The sequence below is a fragment of the Myotis davidii genome, unplaced genomic scaffold (genome assembly GCF_000327345.1).
Source record: "Myotis davidii unplaced genomic scaffold, ASM32734v1 scaffold271, whole genome shotgun sequence".
Lineage (NCBI taxonomy): Eukaryota > Metazoa > Chordata > Mammalia > Chiroptera > Vespertilionidae > Myotis > Myotis davidii.
Genome location: NW_006284839.1, coordinates 2,048,810 through 2,057,073, shown reverse-complemented (window position 1 = coordinate 2,057,073; position 8,264 = coordinate 2,048,810).

Below are 8,264 nucleotides of genomic sequence, written 5' to 3'. Positions count from 1 at the left end.
CATGTTAACTTGTTACATTTATATATTATAGTATAATTGCCATTGTAGAGATAATTAGCACCACTATCACTTTATATAATTATCATTTCTTTTTAGTGGCTGGAATAATCATCTCTTAGCAAGTTTGGTTATTATCATACAACTAGAGGCCTGGTGCACGGATTTGTGCACAGGGGCGGGGAGGGGGGGCGCCTTGGCCTGGCCTGCACCCTCTTGCAAGGCTGGCCTGCAGGGATGGGGCCTAAACCAGCAGTCGGACATCCTCCGAGGCATGTAGCAGTGTGCCAAGCAGCAGGCGGCCAGGGAGGAGCCCGAGCCAGTGCACAGCTACATCCTGGCCTGCTGTACCTGCCACCGCTGCTCAGTAGCACTGCTGTGGAGTCGAGAGAGGCTCCCACCACTGCAGCTGCACTTGCCAGCGGTTAGCCCGGCTTCTGGCTGAGTGGCACTCTCCCTGTCGGAGCACACTGACCACCAGGGGACAGCTCCCATGTTGAGCGTCTGTCCCCAGTGGTCAGTGTGCATCATAGCGACTGTTTGACAGGTCGTTCTGATCATTCCAGTTGTTCAGTTGTAATGGTCACTTAGGCTTTTATATAGATAGATATAGTTGTCTATATTCACTATACTGTGTATTAGATCTCTAGGACTTATTTAATACTTGTTTTGAGTTTGTAGCCTTAAACAACATCTGAGAATTTCCTTAAAGAATAAGGAGTTTCACCCCCGCCCCCCCCAAAAAACTGAAAGACATATATAAAAATTATCTCTGGAATTGTTCATATTTTCAGACCAAAAAGTACTTGTTGCCCGGCCAGTGTGGCTAAGTGGTTGAGCATCGACCTATCAACCAGGTGGTCACGGTTCAATTCCCGGTCAAGACATATGCCTGGGTTGGGCTTGATCCCCAGTGCGAGATTTGCAGGAGGCAGCTGATCAATGATTCTCTCTCATTGATGTTTCTATCTCTCTCTCCTTCTCCCTTCCTCTCTGCAATCAATTTAAAAAATATTTTTTTAAAGTACCTGTTGATTATAAAAATTAAGTGTTTGATATTTGGGAGAAGAGATTGGCTATTGCTATTGAGTGTTGGCATTTGTTTTGCATCTTTTCTCCAGTAATGCTTATTTCCAGTAATGTCTGCCTTAAAGTGTTCTTATATGATATTGATATAGCTGCATCAGTTTTCCTTTGATTAGCATCTCCATGATAATGCTCTTTAATTCTTTTACTTTCAGATTTTCTATGACTTATATCAAGGTATATTTCTTGTAAGCAGTATATAGTAGGAGTTTTATTATATCCAAACTGACAAGTGTTTAATTAGAATATTTGGTTCATGTACATTTAATGTAATAATTAATACATAATATTATGATAATATCTACTACCTTATTACTTGTTTTATATCTCACCCAGGTGTTTTTTAATCTTTCTTATCTTCTTTTGGGTTAATTAAATAATACTATTATTCTTTTTTTCCCATCTATTAGTTAGTTATACTTTTTTGTTTGTTAATCCTCACCAGAGGATATTTCTTCCATTGATTTTTTTTTTTAATCCTCACCCAAGGATTTTTTTTCATTGATTTTTAGAGACAGTGGAGGAGAGAGGGAAAGACAGAAAGAAATATCAATGTGAGAGAAACACATCGATTGGTTGCCTCCTGCACAAGTCCCTGGGCCAGGGAGGAGCCTGCAATCGAGGTACTTGCCCTTGACCTGAATGGAAACTGGGACCTTTCGGTCTGCAGGCCAACGCTATCCACTTAGCCAAGCTGGCAAGGACTCTATTGATTGTTTAGAGAGAGTGGAAGGGAGGGTGATAGGGGAGGGAGAAAGAGAGAGCGAGAGCGAGAGCGAGAGAGAGAGAGAGAGAGAGAGGAGAGATAAAAACCCATCCAATTGATTCATTGCCTCCAACACTCACCCTGATCCACACCCACCCTGACCGAGCAAGTGAGGCAGGGATCCTACTCAACCTAGGTACTGCCCTTGACCAGAAATTGAACCCAAGACCCTTTGGTGCATGAGCCAATGGTCTAACCACTGAACGCACTGGCCAGGGCTAGCTATTTATACTTTTTAGCTATTTTTTAGTGGTTAGCCTAAATATTGTAATTTTTAAAGTCTGTATTAGTTTCCTAGGACTGCCATAAAAACTACAACAAACTGGATGGCTTAAAACAACAGAAATATATTCTGTCATAGTTCAGGAACAAAAAGTCCAAATATCAAGGTGCCAGCAGGATTAGTTCTTTCTGAAGGGGCCCGAGGAAGAACTATTCTATGCCTCTCTCATAGTTTCTGGTGATAGCCAGCAATCCTTGGCATCCCTTGGCTTATAGAGGAATCATTCAAACATCTGTCAACATCTTCATATGACACTCACCCTATATCTCTGTGTCTTCACATGACTGTTTTCTTTTTAAATATATTTTTATTGATTTTAGAGAGGAAGGGAGAGGGAGAGGTAGAAACATCAGTAATGAGAGAGAATCATCAATTAGCTGCCTCCTGTATGCCCCCCACGGAGGATCAAGCCCACAACCCAGGCATGTGCCCCTGACTGGAATCAAACCCAGGATCCTTCTGTCTGTAGGCTCCATCCACTGAGCCAAACCAGCCAGGGCATGAACTGTTTTCTTATAAGCACACTATATTGGATTATGGTCCCACCCTACTCCAGTATGACCTCACCTCTACTTCAGGAACTATACCTGCAATGACCATATTTCCAAATACTAGTAAGGTCACATTCTGAGTATTGGAAGTTAGAATATAAATATCTTTTTGGAGGAACACAATTTAACCCTCAATACAGCCTTAAATTAATTATTACTTTTACTACTTCCCTGACAATGCTGGGACTTAAGAACACTTTAACTCAATTTACCACTTCCTGTCATTGGTGGTATTGGTATCATGCATTTAATTCTACATATTTTAAATTTCAAAGAACATTATTGTTCTTTCATACCATCAAAGTCTATTCATTTTCACCCATATTTTTAGCTTTCATTACCCTTCACTTTTTCTGTATTTTCTTTTCCCATCTTGGATCATTTGCTCCCCCTTTTACTCCTAGTCTCCTGAATCTTTCATTATATGTATGTTAGATCTGTTGCTATGTCCCATTTGTTTCTGGTGAAATTCTCTTTTTCTTAATCTATTTTCTCCTTTCTCTCTGTTTCCTTTATTTATTTTTTATTTTTTAAAATATATTTTTATTGATTTCAGAGAGGAAGGGAGCTGGAGACAAAGATAGAAACATCAATGATGAGAGAGAATCATTGATTGGCTGCCTCCTGCACACCCCCTACTGGGTATTGAGCCCACAACCCAGGCATATGCCCTAACAGGAATCAAATCGTGACCTCCTGGTTCATGGTCGCTGCTCAACCACTGAGCCACGTAGGCTGGGCTCTATTTTCTTAAATATAGTCATCACAGTTATATTTAATATTTGACTGGTATCTATAACTCTGAATCACCTGTTTTTTCTTATGTTTTTGGTCATTTTTCTCTATTTCTTGGTATGCCTGATACTTTGATATTTAGATATTGTGTTGAAAAATTGTAAACGCTCTGGGATGAGGAAATCACGAGTGCATTCACCATTTCCTCTCCTGGGAAGGCAAAGTTAAACTGAGCACCTTAGTCCAAGCAAGGGCTGAGCTGACTCAAGATTAAGTTGCAGTTCTCCTAGTTCTTTCTGCCTCCTCTCATCACTCCCACAGTACAGCATAGCCTCAGGGTTCAGACTAAAAGCCTGGGTGGTTCCCCTCCTCCATGACCTGTCTTAAACTCTAATCCTTGACCCCTTGGTTGCCTGGGACAGCTAGAAACTCCACACTACTTTTCAGAAAATTTCTGCCTAGCTTCTTAGCCTCCTTCCTGTCTTTCACAGCTTTAGAATTCAGCAAAATGGCTAAAAACAAACTCTGACCAATTGGGCTCAATTTTCTGCCCCTGCAGCTTCCACTTTGTCTCTTTAAAACCAAAGGATTGCCAAATGCTCTGATGGTTTCTTCTCTGCCTTTCAGCAGATGGTTTCCCTTTGCCCAAGACTTTAATTGGATATCAGCACATTCCTTGAGCACAGAATTGTGAAATTCCCCATGGAAAAACATGGCTGTGGAATGTTAGTTAAGCTCTTTATGGTTTTCCCCTCTCCAGAATCTTGACCTCTCAAATGCTTACTTGTCTTACCAATATGCATAAAGAGAATTTTTTTTAACCCAACTTCTCTAGTTATTCTTAAAGAGTGCAATTTTCTGCCATAAGTTAATCTATCATGCTAAATGTAGAAGACCCAACCGGAGAGTTTTAGAGCTTCCCCTTCAGTGAAGTTATAGGTTATGCTCCGGAAACTTCGATTGCTGAATAGGAAAATTTCTCTTTTTTAAAAAAATGTATTTTATTGATTTTTTACAGAGAGGACGGGAGGATAGAGTTAGAAACATTGATGGGAGAGAAACATTGATCAGCTGCCTCCTGCACACTCCCTACTGGGGATGTGCCCGCAACCAAGGTACATGCCCTTGACCGGAATTGAACCTGGGACCCTTGAGTCCGCAGACCAACGCTCTATCCACTGAGCCAAACCGGTTAGGGCAAATTTCTCATTTTTAAACATCAGATATATGATGGTCTCTAAATCCCAACCGTATAGTAATTAGTGTCCCCTATAGCAAATTATGAATTTAAATAAATTATGAGAACTTGCCATTGAGCTGTCAAGAAACAAATATATATATATATACATAATTTAAAAACAAATATATAATTAATAAAGCATGTTGAAAACAAATTTTATTCAAGACTGGAGCAAAATAAATGTGCTAAGTTTTTCAGAGAAATAGAAATGTTATTAAATGTATTCTGCATTAACCTAATAAAATAATTTGCCATTTTAAAAAAAAGATTGAAGCAAAATGTTAAATTTATTTCATTTATTTCATATTGGTATAGATAACCTAACTAAATATTTATAAAATAAAAATAGAATTCTTTCAAAAAGTGTTATACCTTGGTGAATTTTTTTTACCTCAGGTGTATAGAATTGAATGAAAAATATTAAGTTCATGGCAAGTTAGTATTATCCATCCAGGTTAAGCCTCATTTTTTAAAAAATTTTGATTTATTTACTGTCTTTTGTTCATCTCTGTCCCTGGTCCCAAACTTCATTTTTCACTTTTTCATTGCCCTTCACTTTTTCTGCCTTTTCTTTTCCATCTTAGAGCATGTGCTCCCCCAAGATGAAAGCTTGCATCAAATCATAAGGTCTCTCTTATGTATTTAATGTATGTTCTTTCAATCTACCTTCATACATGTATTTGTCCTTGAAAATATTTGATAGTATTTTTGTGTATTTCTTAACTTACATACACGAAACTGCGCTGTCAACTGCATTGTTTTTAATTTTTTGTGAACCTTGTTTATTCATATTGCTTTATGAAAATCCAGCTCATTTCTTCTGATCATTGCATCATATTCAATCCTATGCTTATATATTTTCCTTATCCATTTTTTTTATAAAGGACATGTAATTTATCCCCAACTCTTGATTACCATAAGCAACTGCAATAAACATCCTGTGCATGTCTCCTAGTGCATCCGTGTAAGAGTTCCTCTATCAATAAGTGCTGGTGAGGACATGGACAAAAGGGAACCCTCGTGCACTGCTGGTGGAAATGGAGACTGGTGCAGCAACTGTGGAAAACAATACGGAATTTCCTGGAAAAATTAAAAATAGAACTTCCTCTTGACCCACCAATCCCACTTCTAGGAATATATCCTTAGAAACCTGAAACACTAATCAACCCAATAGAAAAATACAAATAGACCACAAACAATGAAGATATTCAACTTTCTTTGCATTTTTAATGCCATCTTAACCATTTTTAAATGTATAGCTCAATAGTATGCAACAGATTTCCAGAAATTTCCATGCTGCGAAACTGAACCTCTATACCCATTCAATAATAAACCTATTTCCTCTTCTCCCCAGCCCCTGATAATAACCATTACTCAACTTTCTGCTTCTATTTTTGCCTCATGTTATGAACTGAATAGTATCCTCCCCCAAAATTCATGTTGAAGTCCTAACCCCCAGTACTTCTGAATGTGACTATATTTGGAGATAAGGCCTTTAAAAATGAAATTAAGATTAAATAAGGGCACATGAGTGAGCCCTAATCCAATCTGACTTGCTTCCTTTTACAAGAAAATTTGGACACAAAGACACCAAGAATGCATATGAACAGAGAAGAGACTCCATGAGGGCACAGCAAGAAGATGGCTATCTGCAAGGCAATGAGAGAGGTCTCAGGAGAAATAAGACTTGCCAACCCTGATCTTGGGTGTCAAGTCTCAAGAACTGTAGAAAATTAATTTCTGTTGTTTAAAAAGCCACCTATTCTGTGGGATTTATTATGGTAATCCTAATTAATACACCTCATATAAGTGGAATCATACAGTATTTGGGGACAAAAGGGATTGACTTACTTCACTTAGTATGATGTCCTCAAGGTTCATACGAGTATATGCTGCAGCATGACAGGATTTCCTTATTTTTAAAGCTGAATAATATTCTGTGGTATGTATACACCACATTTTGTTTATCCAGTCACCTGTTCATGGGCATCAAGGTTGCTTTAACCTCTTGGCTATTATAAATAACTAGTGGCCCGGTGCACAGATTCGTGCACATTGAAAGGAAATTAATTAGAAGAAATATCTTAATATTGCTATTTGCCCTTTCTCTATAACAGAAGTGCCAACCAAATTCATGATTGACAATGACAGATGGAAACACACGAGTGTGATTGGTGCCAGGGAGAGCTTTATTATGTATTGCGCATGTGCGTGTCAACTTAGCCTTTTATAGATATAGAATAAACTTGATTAATTAGACCTGCTTTCTAATTTAGCTAAACTTTTTTCTGGCTAACGAAAAGAAAATGGATTCCACCGAGTCTCCTATCTACCTACTCCAGGATTTCTGTGAGGATCAAATGAGATGAGGCACAGGAAGTCCTTACCCCCAGTACCTCTGACATTTGGTTACAGTGTGAAATGTTTCCACCTGGCTATAAAGCAAGTCGTGTTCCTGGGCTGAAGAAACTTCGGGGAGGCTAGTGGCCAGGGAGAGGAAGCTGGACATTGCTACCTGGCATCATTACCCAGACAGACACTTAGCATATTAGCCTTTTATATAGAGATGCGGCTATGAACAAGGGCATGCAAGTATCTCTCCAAGACCCTGCTTTCAATTCCTTTTCCTATGCCCAGAAGGGGGTTACTGCATCATATAGCAGTTCTATTTTTATTTTTTTAGCAGTTCTATTTTTAAAGGTTTAGTAAATGCCATACTGTTTTCCATAGCCATTGCACCAGTTTATAGTCCCATCAGCAGTGCACAAAGGTTCCAATTTCTCCGTGTTCTCACCAACCCTATTTTATGGTTTTTTATAGTAGTTATTCTAATGGATATATATATATTTTCGTAACTTTCGTAATTATAAAAATGCTGCCCAAAGTGTACATCCTCTATCTTTTAGCACAGTAGTGAGTCAACATTTCCAAACAAAACCTGAAAAACAGGTTAAAGAAGTTCAGGCAACGGAGGAAAATTTTTTGCAGTTCATTGACCTTAGTCCCAGACATCCACACCTCGGCTACGTCAGTGTAATACTGGTTTACCTGTGGGCCATTGGATTAGTCCTCAGCTAACAACTCAACTATGGGAAGAATAATTAACCAGAGCCATACCTCGCAATTATTAATTTAGAATTGGAACAAACTTCCATGGCCTTCCTAATTTCACTTAAATGATCTTGAGGCAGGGCACCCAAAATTCCCATCAGGTGGAGAGCAGGGAAGAAACAGGAAAGGAAAACAGAAGATAAATCCCCCAGGAGAAAGGGATTGCGGAAGCTGAAAAAATAAAAGGGGGAAACTTCCATAGTGAGAATTCCAAAATAATATGCAAGATCGCGGGGGGATGACGCTTTCAAAGGCTCTTCTCGGTGTAACAAAGCAAGGAAATTCACGCTTTAAAAAAGGACAATAGTAGAGTCGTTCTACTTCAGTAAAACCCACCGCAAAGATGGCGGTGAGCAGAATCCCCTTCTCCTCCCGCGGCCACATCTCCCACAAGCCCCTCCGCGCGCCCTCGCTCGCCGAAACGGGTCCGGCCAGGCTGCGGCCACTGCGCACGCGCAACACGTCGTCACTCGCGCTCCCAGGACGGCGCGATGC